General features: G+C 41.2%; 1 protein-coding gene across 3 annotated transcripts in view; it reads left to right on the top strand.

Moving 5' to 3' along the window:
- The first annotated feature begins 6282 nt into the window (after positions 1 to 6282).
- thsd7bb (thrombospondin, type I, domain containing 7Bb) overlaps positions 6283 to 16051 on the top strand; it is an 85165-nt gene continuing 75396 nt past the window's right edge. For all 3 annotated transcript variants that reach the window (XR_007968399.1, XR_007968400.1, XM_052101606.1), the window contains exon 1: positions 6283 to 6505. The gene's annotated coding sequence lies outside the window, so the exon portion shown is untranslated. The remainder of the gene's footprint in view (positions 6506 to 16051) is intronic.

The raw sequence follows: 16051 nt of genomic DNA, 5'->3' as shown, positions 1-16051 counted from the left end.
AATATTAGACAGGTGCTTTAATGTTGTGGCTGATCCGTGTGTGTATATATATATTACATTTATTTTGGTGCACATAAAAATACAGTACAATTATTAATATATTTAAAATAAAATGCGTATATACACTCACCTAAAGGATTATTAGGAACACATACTAATACTGTGTTTGACCCCCTTTCGCCTTCAGAACTGCCTTAATTCTACGTGGCATTGATTCAACAAGGTGCTGAAAGCATTCTTTAGAAATGTTGGCCCATATTGATAGGATAGCATCTTGCAGTTGATGGAGATTTGTGGGATGCACATCCAGGGCACGAAGCTCCCGTTCCACCACATCCCAAAGATGCTCTATTGGGTTGAGATCTGGTGACTGTGGGGGCCATTTTAGTACAGTGAACTCATTGTCATGTTCAAGAAACCAATTTGAAATGATTCGAGCTTTGTGACATGGTGCATTATCCTGCTGGAAGTAGCCATCAGAGGATGGGTACATGGTGGCCATAAAGGGATGGACATGGTCAGAAACAATGCTCAGGTAGGCCGTGGCATTTAAACGATGCCCAATTGGCACTAAGGGGCCTAAAGTGTGCCAAGAAAACATCCCCACACCATTACACCACCACCACCAGCCTGCACAGTGGTAACAAGGCATGATGGATCCATGTTCTCATTCTGTTTATGCCAAATTCTGACTCGACCATCTGAATGTCTCAACAGAAATCGAGACTCATCAGACCAGGCAACATTTTTCCAGTCTTCAACTGTCCAATTTTGGTGAGCTCTTGCAAATTGTAGCCTCTTTTTCCTATTTGTAGTGGAGATGAGTGGTACCGGTGGGGTCTTCTGCTGTTGTAGCCCATCCGCCTCAAGGTTGTGCGTGTTGTGGCTTCACAAATGCTTTGCTGCATACCTCGGTTGTAACGAGTGGTTATTTCAGGCAAAGTTGCTCTTCTATCAGCTTGAATCAGTCGGCCCATTCTCCTCTGACCTCTAGCATCAACAAGGCATTTTCAGCCCACAGGACTGCCACATACTGGATGTTTTTCCTTTTCACACCATTCTTTGTAAACCCTAGAAATGGTTGTGCGTGAAAATCCCAGTAACTGAGCAGATTGTGAAATACTCAGACCGCCCGTCTGGCACCAACAACCATGCCACGCTCAAAATTGCTTAAATCACCTTTCTTTCCCATTCTGACATTCAGTTTGGAGTTCAGGAGATTGTCTTGACCAGGACCACACCCCTAAATGCATTGAAGCAACTGCCATGTGATTGGTGGATTAGATAATTGCATTAATGAGAAATTGAACAGGTGTTCCTAATAATCCTTTAGGTGAGTGTGTGTGTATATATATATATATATATATATATATATATTTTTTTAGCTGGGACCAATGAAAAGCAAGAAAAATCTCAACTACTGGTTGAACTGGTCCAACAGAAAAAATCCTTATTGTTGAGCTCTGACAGACAGACAGACAGACATGACATCCCAGAAACTTTTAAAATGCTCCGAACTTCAGGAAGGCTCTCCAAAACTTTTAATGGTTCTTCAGAGACTGAGAACAGTGATATGATCTCCCCGTCCTCCCCTCCCGTTGCCATGTCAACAGCACACCTCACAGACACGAGGCAAGGACCACAAATATACTGATGTACTGTGTTCAGTGGGTGTACATGTGTGTGAGTATTATTGAAATAAACATTATCCCATAAATGCTGTCAACTGAGCCGAAAATGTGCTGCATACAGAATATTCCTTTATTACGTGACTTAAGTATTATACTTGGGTGGAAGCTTTGGGGATGTGTAATTCACTCGAGTGCCATTTAATATACTTGAGAATACTTTTACTTAATTACATTTCCATAGGAAATAAATAGTACTTTTTACTCTTTACAATTTTATTTAAACTTGAAAAGTACTCACTACATTTGCAGATCAGTTTCTTTCGTCTTACTGGAGTGAAGCCGCCTTTTCACTGCAAACGGTGTCGAGCGGCGGCTGTGTGGCGAACATTGCGTGACATAACGTGGTTCATTACACGTCTCAGGGCAGTTCTGAGGGGAATTGTCCACTGTGTGGAGCTAAAAGCGAGGTTTATAAGGTTAATGTTCTATCAAACAAAACCTCCCAACCCTAAACCTTAAACCTAAACCTAACCGATAGTGTCAGAAAAAGCAAATGTGAGATGAAAAACACAACTCAATATTTTGGTGGTGCTTCTATGACACTATGGGCTAACGTGTTTACTCCTACCCGCTCGTTTACAAGTGCAATGCTCTATCAGTCGAGCTACTGCACACTTTGATGACACCCGAACATGCTTGTAAATGTAGTTGGTTCTGTAATGCAAGGGTTAAAATGAGTCAAGCGATATAGTAAAGGAGTTTAGATGTCATAAGATAGCATTGTGGGAGGAACAGAGTGAAAGTAAGTGTTCATGAACTGATAATCTGCCGTTATACATGTGATTTGTTTTAAAGGCAAGCGTGCCGCACAAGCCCTCAAAAGTGAAGCCAAAATGGCTTGATCGCCCCCCGGTGGCTGGTCCTAGTATAGGTCATAAGCCCCGCCTCCCCATGTTATTCAACGGGACAGGAGACCAACTAAACAATTAAATGACACTTCACATATCTTTTTTCCAAAGATAGTTTCTGTCATTTACTGTCGTTTCTATCACGTTAATGTCATTTCAAGTGTTTGTTTTCAAAATAAGTTTGTTTTTAGTTATTTGATGCTATAAAAACACTGCTGTGACATCATGATTGACAGCTGTGATTGACAGGTTCTCTGAGTTAAGTAGTCACTGAAGCACCAACTGACTTTTTTCGGGATCTTCGGAGGACTGAGGAGATTGGAGCTTTAAATTTAATATCTACATTTCTATAATTAATTATTTCACACCGTCATAAGTCAAAAGTCAAAAGTGCAGGGCGTGTGCTTGCGATTGATTCAGCGAGAGTGAGGGCGGGGCCTTGATTTTGCGGCTTTACTTCCTGCTCACTACTGTGCAGGTCTGGTCCTGAAATCGCAACTGCGCAGACTCAAGTCCCAAGATGTCAGCGCCATATCGGGATACTGGCGGCTTCAGTTCTCACCAATGGAAAAGAGCGAAGGGGCGTCGCCCATCTTTCTTTACAGTCTATGATTAAAGGTAATAAAAGTCATTGTTGTTGTTGTTGTTGTAGCGCCTCTAGTGGTCATCCATCCATCCATCCATCGTCAACCGCTTATCCTGTGTACAGGGTCGCGGGGGGCTGGAGCCTATCCCAGCTAACATTGGGCGAAAGGCGGGGGACACCCTGGACAGGTCGCCAGTCCATCGCAGATCGCCCTGTTACGTTTTTCAAAAATGAAGTTATTGAAACACGATTCTCTGACCAGGTTGCGAATGCAACTCTGGGAGAAATACGACAGTCATCAGAGACAGTGAAAAGGCGACTTAACAAACCAATCGAATTAAACAACAAACATACTTTAACAAGTATGACTTTGGCTAAATACTTATACAATTTTACCTCAGTATCCATACTTTCACTTAAGTATCATTTCTGAGTACTTTTTACACCCTTGATGGAGTTTTTGTTCCTTATAACATTCGCCTTTCACTTGCTCACTGGGGACTTAAAAAGTAAAATACCTTAAAGCATGAATATGCAAACCTCAGTGCCACAATGCTGCAGTCATCTGAGCTGCGTTTCCCAAAAGTTGATCTTAGAGATCATTGGCGTCAATGGTTTCTACGATCTACTTAGACTTACGATGCTTTTGGGAATTGCAGCCCAGATGACTCTAGCCTTGTGCCACTGAGGTTTGCACACTGCTAGTTCAAGTCCCTGCTGAAAAGACCAGCATGCTGATCTAGGCTGGATTATGCTGGCTAGTGCTGGTCTAGCTAGTGGACCAGCATAGCTATGCTTTTTACCAGCTAAACCATGCTGGTGAAGCTTTTTGACCTGCAGTGCCTTTCCAATGAAGCAAGTTAAGCTAGTTAAAATGCCTGGTGGGGGCACCAGCGAACCAGCATTCCTTACTGAGGAACCAGCACCCAAAACACAACATTATCTGGTGACCAGCAACGGTATATTCAGTATGGATGAAAAGAGTCTCTGTGATCTTCTGCTCTGCTATATCTGACTCGAGTCCCTTCAATGTAAGCCTTTGGGGGTTTTCAGGTGAAAATGGTAAGTGTGATCTGTTATTAAAGTAACAACACACCTCCTCAACCACACACATGATTTAAGGGATTGGTCATGTCTGGAGCATAAATGCTGCAGGATGAGTTTAATAGTTAGTTTTAGGGGTTTGTTCAGATCTCTAAGAGTATGAGTAACAGTGATGCTTTCATTTGTACTGTATTTTTGTCTTGTTTTCCAGTAAAAAATATCATAAACATTTTCTTGAAGCAAATTGACCTAAGTTTGCCAACAGTCTAGTCAATTTTATGCTTATAACAAGAATAAACGATTTGTCAATGGGATACGAAAAAACAAACTTGATTCAAAGGGAAAACTATTTTATTTTTCTTAATCCGTTGGCAAATAGTTTTAGCATAAATACCATTAAATGTTATTAGATTTCTCTGAAAGCAAGACTTTGGCTACGTCCACATTAATCCAGATACATAAAAAAAAAAAAAACATTTTTGTTTTCGAGACGCTCTTCACCCACACACTGCTGTTTTCACGATAAAACGTATGAAAACTCCCCTTATGCGTACAAACAATCGCTGTTCTATACATGAGTTGAAACGTAATTGTCCTCATGTTTCATCGCCGGACAGAAATTCTGAGTTAACTTCGTTTCGAATATGAAGGAATGCGTTGTGAAGGTTGTACAATGTAACATTTATCTTTAACAACGCTCTCAAAGTGAATAATAGGCACAATAATACCGCTACAATGTGGGTCGCCATCTTGATTGTTTTGGGATGAATGGATCACATGACTGCGTCACATGACAACAAATATGTCTTTGTTTTTAGATAACCCCTTCCCTGTCCACGCTACAGCGCAAAGACTGCGTTTTCAAATTTATCCTCTTGAGTGAGCGTTTTCGAAAAGCTCAGTTTTTGCTATCAAAAACAGCATCTCTGTGAGGACGTGGCCTTAACATTTTGGGCTCTATTATCGTGACCGCGAGGACCACTCAATGATCGTGCGCTACGTCATATACAGTTTTCTTAAGAATGCTTATATTCGTGCCAGGGCAAGTGGGCGTGGGTGGAAGTGTTTGCGGTATCCGTGGGTATATGTGCACAAACTGTTGGTGTATTGTATGTTAATGAAGATTGTATGTCATTAAGATGTTTGAGAACTGCAACTAATATAGGCACAAAGTCTATAATCAGTTCCTGCATTTGCTGTTTTGAAATTCTACCACCAGATATTATCAAAGAGCTATCAATCACTTTTAATACTAGTCATGATTTGTGTGTCAGTAGATCAATATGAATACATTTATGCATTTGGCAGACGCTTTTATCCAATGCAACTTTCTTCCTCACTTATTACAGGGACAATCCACCCGGAGCAACCTGGAGTTAAGTGTCTTACTCAAGGACACAATGGTGGTGGCTGTGGGGATCGAACCAGCAACCTTCTGCTTACCAGTTATGTGCTTTAGTCCACTACACCACCAATCCACTTAATAATAATATTATATTTTTCTATAGTAATGCCATTCCAAGCTCAAGGATGTTGTATAGAAATTAAATATATATAATTAAATGGAGAATTATTTAACAAATGTAGATCACAAAACAACTAACAATGAGAGGGAAGGAAAGATTATTTTAAACAGGTGAGACTCGAGCAGGACGAGAGCCATTAGTCCAAGAGAGGCCGATAAAGAACATGCATACAACACATACATCGCAGTCAATATATATGTATATAATATACTGTAGAACTCTAGTACATTGCACACGGCAGGATATATACATATATATATATTTTTTTTTGCAGTGCACAAAATGTCATTATTTAAGATGAGGGAATTTTAATGTCTGCTCTACAAATTGACATAAAATGCAAAACAGAAATATCTGCTACAGTGTATGAAATAATTCAGGGGAGTTTGATATGCTTTGAATGGTGATCCATTGTTTGAAAATGAGATGGAGGAAGGGGTTTTGTGTGTGTGTGTGTGTGTGTGTGTGTGTGTGTGTAGAGAGAGAGAGAGAGAGAGAGCTTCCAGTTTCCGCACACCACACACGAATTATCCCACCGCCTCTCTCTTTCTTTAGAAAGGTCTTCTCGCACTGCCCACTGAGACAGCGTTCCCTATCTGACTTTCACGCACATTAATCAGTCTCTCTCTCTTTCTTTCTCTCTCTATCCATCTCTCTACACACTCTATCCTTCTCATATTTTGACACTTTGTCTCGTCCTCTTTTCTGTCAGCTTTCTCCTTCACCTCCTGTCCTCCTCTTTTATCACTTCTGTCTGCTGCTCACACCATCTCACACACACCGAAGAACTCAGAGGATACACTAGAACAGGTAAGTGTGTGTGTGTGTGAGAGAGAGAGAGAGAAAGGTAACAGACTGAGCATATTGTGGTGTTTGATGTTTGACATTTTTGATTGTTGATAATCTCTTATCCTTTCAATGAAACTGTGTTGTTGTGTGTAATGTGCGCAAAGGGACAATAGGAAATGTTTGATTGCTCAGAGGTTGCTCTTCCATAGCTCAGTAAACTTTCCAGTAATGTTTTATGTAATTATTAACTAAAATTCCTTTGTTGAAATTAAAAGTCACATTGAGTCAGTTGTTGACATCCAGTAAGACTGTAGAGTTATAAAACAAATGTGGATTGAAAAACTAATTTGCTGTTTGATGAGAAATGTTGAGATCTAGCTGAGATCTCTGACTTTTGATTGCAGACTAGTATTCTGGCAAAACACAGTTTGAGATATTGTTGAGATCTCTTCTGAAACTCTAGAGGAGACACAAATATGATTATCATTAGTTTTTTTATGGGGAATTATTCCATCCATCCATCCATCCAAGTTGCAACCTTATGGTATTTTAAATAAATAAAAAATTCCCACATTAATCTACACTCTATACCCCATAATGACTAAGCCAAAAAAAAAAATATTAAAAAGAAAACACTTCGATATCACATAAGTATTCAGACTCTTTGCTATGACACTTGAAATTTAGCTCAGGTGCATCCCATTTCTCTGTATCATCTTTGAGATTATTCTACACTTTGATTGGAGTCTTAAGGACTCTCAAGCTGTGATGAAACACAGATGGAGGAAACCAGGCACTACTCATCACATACTCAATACCATCCCAACGGTGAAGCATGGTGGTGGCAGCATCATGCTGTGGGGGTGTTTTTCAGAAGCAGGGACTGGAGGACTGGTCAGGGTTGAAGGAAAGCGGAGCGCAGCAAAATACAGAGATATCCTTAATAATAACCTGGTCCAGAGCACTCAGGACCTCAAACTGGACCAAAGGTTCACCTTCCAACAGGACAATGACCCTAAGCACACAGCCAAGACAACACAAGAGTGGTTTAGGGACAACTCCGTGAATGTCCTTGAGTAGCCCAGCCAGAGCCCGGACTTGAACCCAATCGAACATCTCTGGAGAGATCTGAAAATATCTGTCCACTGACAGTCCCCATCCAACCTGGCAGAGCTGGAGAGGATCTGCAGAGGATCTGCAGAGAAAATAGCAGAAAATCCCCAAATCCAGGTGTGCAAAGCTTGTTGCATCGTATCCTAAAAGACTTGAGGCTGTAATCACTGCCAAAGTTGCTTCAACTAAGTACTGAGTTAAGGGTGTGAATACTTATGTCATTGATATTTCAGTTTTGTCTTTTTTTTTTTATTTGCAAAGTTATCAAAAATCAGTTTGTGGAGTGTAGATTGATATGAAGCAAAAAAATTATGTAGGAACAAAAAAAGATTCAACAACTAAGAATGTGTCCCTGAACAAAGGGGGGGGGGGGTAAACAAAAGTAACAGTCTGTATCTGGTGTGGCAGCAGCTGCATGAAGTACTGCAGTGCATCTCCTCCTCATGGACTGCACCAGATGTGCCAGTGCTTGCTGTGAGATGTTCCCCACTCTTCCACCAAGGCACTTGCAAGTTCCCGGACATTTCTGGGGGGAATGGCCCAAGCCCTCACCATCCGATCCAACAGGTCCCAAATGTGCTCAATGGGATTGAGATCCGTCCTGTTCACTGGCTATGGCAGAACACTGACACTCCTGCCTTGCAGGAAATCTCCCACAGAACGAGCAGTATGGCTGGTGGCATTGCCATGCTGGAGGGTCATGTCAGGATGAGCTGCAGGAAGGGGACCACATGAGGGAGGAGGATGTCTTCCCTGTAATGCACAGTGTTCAGATTGAGCTTGTTGTCATTGCAGGCAGTCCAACGACAGACCCTCCACCTCCATATCTATCCCACTCCAGAGAACAGGACTCGGTGTAACGCTCATTCCTTCGATGATAAACGCGAGTCCGACCATCACCCCTGTTGAGACAAAATCGTGAATCGTCAGTGAAGAGCACTTTTTGCCAGGCGTGTCTGGTCCAGCGGTGGGTTTGTGCCCATAGGCGACATTGTTGCCAGTGATGTCTGGTAAGGACCTGCCTTACAACAGGCCTACAAGCCCTCAGTCCAGCCTCTCTCAGACTATTGCGGACAGTCTGAGGACTGATGGAGGGATTGTGTGTTCCTGGTGTAGCTCGGGCAGTTGTTGTTGCCATTCTGTACCTGTCCCGCAGGTGTGATATTCAGATGTACCGATCCTGTGCAGGTGTTGTTACACGTGGTCTGCCACTGCGAGGACAATCAGCTGTCCTTCCGGTCTCCCTGTGTTTTAGGTGTCTCACAGTACGGACATTGCAGTTTATTGCACATCTGCAGTCCTCATGCCTCCATGCAGCATGTCTAAGACACATGCAGATGAGCAGGACCATAAGCATCTTTCTTTTGATGTGTTTCAGAGTCAGTAGAAAGGTCTCTTTACTGTCCTAAGTTTTTATAACTGTGATCTTAATTGCCTACCTGCCTGTAAGCTGTTAGTGTCTTAACGACCGTTACACAGGTGCATGTTCATTAATTGTTTATGGTTCATTGAACAGGCATGGAAAACATTTACAATAAAGATCTGTAAAGTTATTACAAAATGATCTTTAAAATACAGTGTCCTGGAAAAGGGACTTTCTTTATTGCTGAGTTTATTTTTTTAAAGTGGCAAGGAAAAGTTTATGAACCCTTTGGAATTACCTGCATTTATGTATAAATTTGTCTTAAAATCTGGTTTGATCTTCATCTAAGTTACAATAATCTGTTTTGACTAATAACACACAAATGAATGTATTGTTGTTGTACATATTGATTACATAGTTCAAAAATTCACAGTGTAGGTTGCAGAAAGTATGTGTATCCCTAGGATTAATGAAATCAACAAAAGCTAATTAGAGTCAGGAGTTGGCAAACCAGGCATCCAATTAATTAATCTAAATTGGAGGTGTGGGTTTGAGCTACTTTGACTTATAAAAAGCACTCAAACATTTTGAGATTGCTATTCACAAGAACCATTTGCTGACTGGAGCATGACCTTCACAAAGCTGGAAAATGTTACAAAGTTATATTGCAGAGCTTAGATATTCATCTGTCCACAGTTAGATAAATTGTTTATAAATACAGATGATTTAGTACTATAGGTACTCTCACTAGAAGTGACCGTTAGATATTCATCTGTCCACAGTTAGATAAATTGTTTATAAATACAGATGATTTAGTACTATAGGTACTCTCACTAGAAGTGGCCATTAGATATTCATCTGTCCACAGTTAGATAAATTGTTTATAAATGGAGATGATTTAGTACTATAGGTACTCTCACTAGAAGTGGCCGTTAGATATTCATCTGTCCACAGTTAGACAAACTGTCTATAAATGGAGATGATTTAGTACTATAGGTACTCTCACTAGAAGTGGCCGTTAGATATTCATCTGTCCACAGTTAGATAAATTGTTTATAAATGGAGATGATTTAGTACTATAGGTACTCTCACTAGAAGTGGCCATTAGATATTCATCTGTCCACAGTTAGACAAACTGTCTATAAATGGAGATGATTTAGTACTATAGGTACTCTCACTAGAAGTGGCCGTTAGATATTCATCTGTCCACAGTTAGACAAACTGTCTATAAATGGAGATGATTTAGTACTATATGTACTCTCTCTAGAAGTGGCCGTTATATATTCATCTGTCCACAGTTAGACACACTGTCTATAAATGGAGATGATGCAGAACTATAGGTACTCTCTCTAGAAGTGGCCGTTAGATATTCATTTGTCCACAGTTAGACAAACTGTCTATAAATGGAGATGATTTAGTACTATATGTACTCTCTCTAGAAGTGGCCATCCAGCCAAGATGACTCAAAGGGCACACCACAGAATGATCAATGAGGTAAAAAAAGAACCCTAGAGTGACAGATAAAGACTTGAATGAATCATTGAAACTGGCTTACATCTCTGTTCATAAGTCTACTATATGGAAAACATGAAACAGTTATTGTTTGACATCACAAAGGAAGCTGCTGCTTTCCAATAAAATTGTTTCTGCACTCCTGAAATTTGCCAAAGACCACCTTGACCCTCCACAATGCTACTGGGAAAATGGATTGATGAAACTAAGGTTTAATTGTTTGGAAAGAACATGCAGCACTACATATGGTGTAAAAAGGGCACTGTATGAAACCGACATGAAAACATCATCCCAACGGTGAAGTATGGTAGAGGGAGCATCATGATTTTGGGCTGCTTTGCAGCTATTGGACCTTGAACTCATGCCATTTTCACTGGAAAATTAATTCCCAAGTTTATCAAGATATCCTACAGGATCATGTCAGTGTGGATGTGCGCCATCTGAAGCTCAGTAGAAGCTGGGTGATGTAGCAGGACAATGATCCTAAACATCGAAGTAAACCAACTACAGAATGGCTTCAAAAAAGAGAATCCTCCTTTTTGAGTGGTCCAGTCAGAGCCCAGACCTTAACCCAATAGAGATGCTGTGGAATGACCTCAAGAGAGCCGTTCACACCAGACATCCCAAGAATATGGCTGATCTGAAGCAGTTCTGTAAAGAAGGATGGTCTAAAATTCCTTCTGAACGTTGTGCGGGTCAATTCCGCAGCTACCGGAAAGGCTTGATTGAGGTTATTGCTGCCAAATGAGGATCGACCAGTTATTAAATTCAAGGGTTTACTTAATTTTTCCACATCACTGTTAGTGTTTAATAGGATATGTTAATACATGAAAGATTATAAATGTTTGTGTGTTGTTAGCTTAAGCAGATTGTTTTTGTGTAAATGTGTGACTTTGATGAAGATGAGATCACATTTTATATCCAATTAATGCAGAAAAACAGATAATTCCAAAGGGTTCATATAATTTCTCCTGCCAATGTATATTTAGCATGTTAATATATTGTCTATTAAAATGACCAAAATGATGAAAAACTTATGATAAAATACAATATAAATGTTAAATTAATATTTCACAATGTACCAAGTTAGAAGATCCCCCACCTTGTGTAATTAAGTGCATTAGTCTGTTCTAATTGCGTATTTCACGGCTCATTTGGCCTGGTTTTGTTGTTGTAGGTTAACGTCATAAATTATATTTAGTCTTTTGTACATATCTTTGTATTTGTGTGGATGAAGGGATACTTGAGCCTTACTGATGGTGCTTTGGGGGTACTTGAGGCAAAGCATTTTGGGAAACTGGTCTAGAAGAACCATTTCTTTTGTGGTTTCTGTATTATTATGGGTGTGTTTCAGTTGCAAGTTGTCTTAGGCAGTAAGGAAGTTTTTCTTGGGCTCATTAGGCAGTCAACGGACCGTTTCAGTGCGCACTACACAAGAACATGACGAAAGCATCTGGCAGAGATCTGCAGATGTTTCTTTAGAGTTCTCCAGGTATTTATTTGTATCTATATGTGGCAAACATGACCTTGATAGCAAACCACCACCATCTCTACATTACTGAATACATTTGGGAGAGGATTTAGTATTCAGCCAAGAACACTTCCTTTTGCCCAACCTTGTGCTTATTTTATAAACTGTCCCCCAAACCTAAACCTAACAATCAGTGGAGGAATGATTTAATGTTGGAGGAAAAATTGCAACCTCAGAGACCAGTCATGCCACTGCATTTCGGATCAGTTGCAGAGGTTTGACTGTACATGCTGGAAGTCCTGCCAGAAGAGCATTACAGTAGTCCAGTCTAGATATAACAAGAACTTGGACAAGGAGTTGTGTAGCCGTCTCAGATAGGAAAGGGTCTGATCATCCTAATGTCATACAGTGCAAATCTGCTTCATTGAGGGTACTTGAAGTCTTGGAAACAACATGTCGACTTCCCGTGTGACCATGTTGCGTCATAACGTGTAACTTGTGAATACGTTGGTCCCGTACAAAACACACAAATAATCATGACCGAAAGAACTAGGTCGCGAGTACAAGCGGCCGAAATGGGTTTCCTCAGAAGGGTGGCGGGCTTCTCCCTTAGAGATAGGGTGAGGAGCTCAGTCCATCCGTGAGGAGCTCGGAGTTTGCGTTGAAAGGAGTCAGTTGAGGTGGTTTGGGCATCTGGTAAGGATGCCCCCTGGCCGCCTCCCTAGGGAGGTGTTTCAGGCACGTCCAGCTGGGAGGCGGCCTCGGGGAAGACCCAGGATTAGGTGGAGAGATTACATCTCCACACTGGCCTGGGAACACCTCGGGGTCCTCCAGTCAGAGCTGGTTAATGTGGCTCGGGATAGGGAAGTTTGGGACCCCCTGCTAGAGCAGCTGCCCCAGCGAGCCGACTTCGGATAAGCGTTTGAAGATGGATGGATGGATAAATGGATGGATGGATGGATGGATGGATGGACAAATAATTAACCGTCTCTAAAGCATGAATAATTCGGAACTCTAGAGGTCGACTGATAGTGGTTTTACCGATACTATAACTAAGGTGGTGGAAAATGCCGATAACCAATTAATTGGCAGATAGTTTTTAAAATCGATTAATAGAATGTTAAATTTTCTTAGTTGGCACAGACATACGTAGAGGCCTGAGTAGAAAATGAATAAAATTCAATATGTAGTTTATTTTTCAACCTATAATAATCTAACATAACCTGGGACTTTTAACACTAAACAAGCCTGAAATACACACTGGGGACTCTTATTTTGAAATGACAGTGTGACTAGGAGGAGGGCGTGGCCGGGCTTCCTGCGAAGATTCTGCCCACTGATGGCGAAGGGTCGAGGGCTTCTCGACGAGATGATCGCTGTCTTGAAGGAAGAAATTCTTGGTGTTTGTGCACCTGTTGTTATAGCGGACATGATAAATATAATGACGTATGTAAGGGGGTTATGGGGAAAGGATGAGGCGAGAACCGGCTTGACAATATAAATAATAGTGTAATGAAGAAATAAACGAAAACACACAGAGCAGCAGCCTGTAATTCTCTCTCTCTCTCGAACCGTCGTCACCGGCCGCCTTTTTCCCTCACGCGCCCCCATCAGGCTGATTGGTGACTGGGCGTGCGTTGTTCCAGCCGAGCCCCGCCCTCCTCCGCTCTACAACATTTTTGCTACTTTTTAGAAGTTTCTGAATTCTGTAAAGGTAGATCAATATATCGGTTTTACTGATTCATCTGTGCTGATAGTTGCTTTTTGGAACTTGACTGACTTGGAGAAACGTCCACTTTGACGAGGGGAACGTCCCTCGTGTCCACATACATCATGTCTATAATATATTGTGAATAATAGGAGGAGACTGGAACGGCAGAACATTCAAGAAATCACACTGCTGTTGCGTGTGTCTCTCTCTCTCTCTCTCTCTCTCTCGAACTGGCGCCTCCGGCTCATCCTTATCCCCCTCTCGGCTGATTAGAACAATTCAGTTTTTAAAGTGAGTAAATTAAAAAGTTTATACAATTTTCTAAAAGGTTGAATATTTGATTAAAGTTTGGTCAGTTTTTTTGTCATCAACTAAAATGTCATTTTTGATTTTGACTCGAATTAATATAAAATAACAAAATATTTGATATTTACGTCCAAGTTTTATTCTCATTTAAATGTGGTGTTAAAATGAACACAGTGTTTCAATGACTGTGACTTCACCCTGAAGTGTAATGAGAGTTCATCGATGCATGAGACATATGGCTGCTGTCTCCACATGCCTGAGATTTAATTTAATTTTCCTCTAAGGTTGAGGCAGGCAAAGACTAACCTGTAGTCTTCACAGATGGTTATTTAAGATTCAGTCATTTCCTTTAACCAGATATCTTATCATCCATCCATTCCTGTCTAGTTTTTATTTTCGCCCCATCGTTAGCCCTCTTCTTAATTCTTCAAGTCTCTTTAACTCCTTTAATTCGTTTCTTTTCATGCTGTGATGGTCTCTCATTTTGATCAGTCTGTGTTGTGATGGTTTTGCGTGTGTCTTTGTGCACTTTAAGGCACTCTGGGGATCTTGAGTTTGGAATGGGCTGATCCGTACTTTGTTTGAATCTTTTGTGTTTCCGCTTGAGAGCAGAACACAGTGTACATGTGTGCCGTGAGCGTGTTGTTACTGTGTTGCAAGTGCACATTAGTGACGAAAGACTGGATGAGTGTGTGCTGTGCACTGGAGTGTGATGTGAATGTTTAAAGCCTATAGTATGATTAATAATTAATGCTATTGTTTTCAGTATTAATGCAAGTGGAAGTTGTGGCACTCAGCAATCAAGGTTGTGTTGAGGAAATTATTTGAATAGTTGTAAAATAGGATCTGGCACACCACCAAATGTACACTTATGCACACGCACACCCACATGCAACACACCTTTCAAAATTGGTCTTTTAAAAGTCGATTTGTAAGTTAGAGTTTGTTTTTGCCACTGCTTGGACAGGTAGCATTTATGTGTATCTTTAAAAATGATTTAACCTTGTGTGACCCCCTCATCCAGTGTGGACGTTGTATTTTGGCTATGCTATATGCCGACTGAAACCGACTGTCTATAAAACCGACTGAAAGCTGTTCACAAGACTCTAGACTGTCATTTAAGGGTTAAACATCTGATGCACCGAGTCACATGATACAACAACATGACGTTGATTTCCTTGATGTGTTCTTACGGATGCAGCGCCAACAAAAGTGTCTCTCGTGGCCACAAGAAAGACACTTGTTAGTGAGGCTTCAGTTTGCTAGGGAGCATAAAGATTGGATTGTGGAGCGACGGAAAAAGATCATGTGATCTGAGGAGTCCAGATTCACCCTATTCCAAACCGATGGGCGCGTCAGGGTTAGAAGGGAAGCGCATGTGTCATGGCTCCCGCGTTTGCTGGTTCTAAATGTTTGTTTTCTCTTTCACTCACGTTACACAGGTGGAGTCGGTACGCGTAATCGGCGTTTCCATGGGAACGCTGATCGCTCCCGGCGAGGCATCGATTACTGTAATGGGTTTCTCAGACACCTGTCTTCCTCTGATTGCACGCCCTATTATCCCTTGTGTTTTCCCTGTACGTCTGCTGGTTTATTGTTTGTGGTAGTGCTTTTGTGTAGACTGTTTTATTAAAGACTGGTGAGCTTAACCTCTGCATTTGGGTCCTGTCTTTGCCAAGTGTGACAGCATGGAGTGATGCACCCTTCATGCATAGTGCCCACTGTATAGGCCTCTGGAGGCGGGGTTATGATCTGGGGTTGCTTCAATTGGTCAGGTTGAGGCTCAGCAACATTATGCAACAATAAAATGAAGTCAGCTGACTCTCTGAATGCACTGAATGACCAGGTTTATCCCAGCAGTGGAGTTTTTCTTCCCTGACGGCACAGGCATACTCCAGCGACAATGCCATGATTCATCGGGCTCAAATTGTGAAAGAGTGTTTCTGTGAGCATGAGGAATCATTTTCACCAATCATTTTCGTCCTTATTTCCTTAAATTCGTTATAAAAGAGTTATAAGCTACAGAAGCCCCAAACAAGTGTGTGTTTTATTAATCTGCTAATTAACCTCATTATGAGGCTCGTCCTGTCA

The sequence above is a fragment of the Xyrauchen texanus genome, chromosome 32 (assembly GCF_025860055.1).
Source record: "Xyrauchen texanus isolate HMW12.3.18 chromosome 32, RBS_HiC_50CHRs, whole genome shotgun sequence".
NCBI classification, from domain to species: domain Eukaryota; kingdom Metazoa; phylum Chordata; class Actinopteri; order Cypriniformes; family Catostomidae; genus Xyrauchen; species Xyrauchen texanus.
The sequence above is the reverse complement of the archived record's forward strand: the minus strand, read 5'-3'. Positions and strand labels throughout refer to the sequence as shown.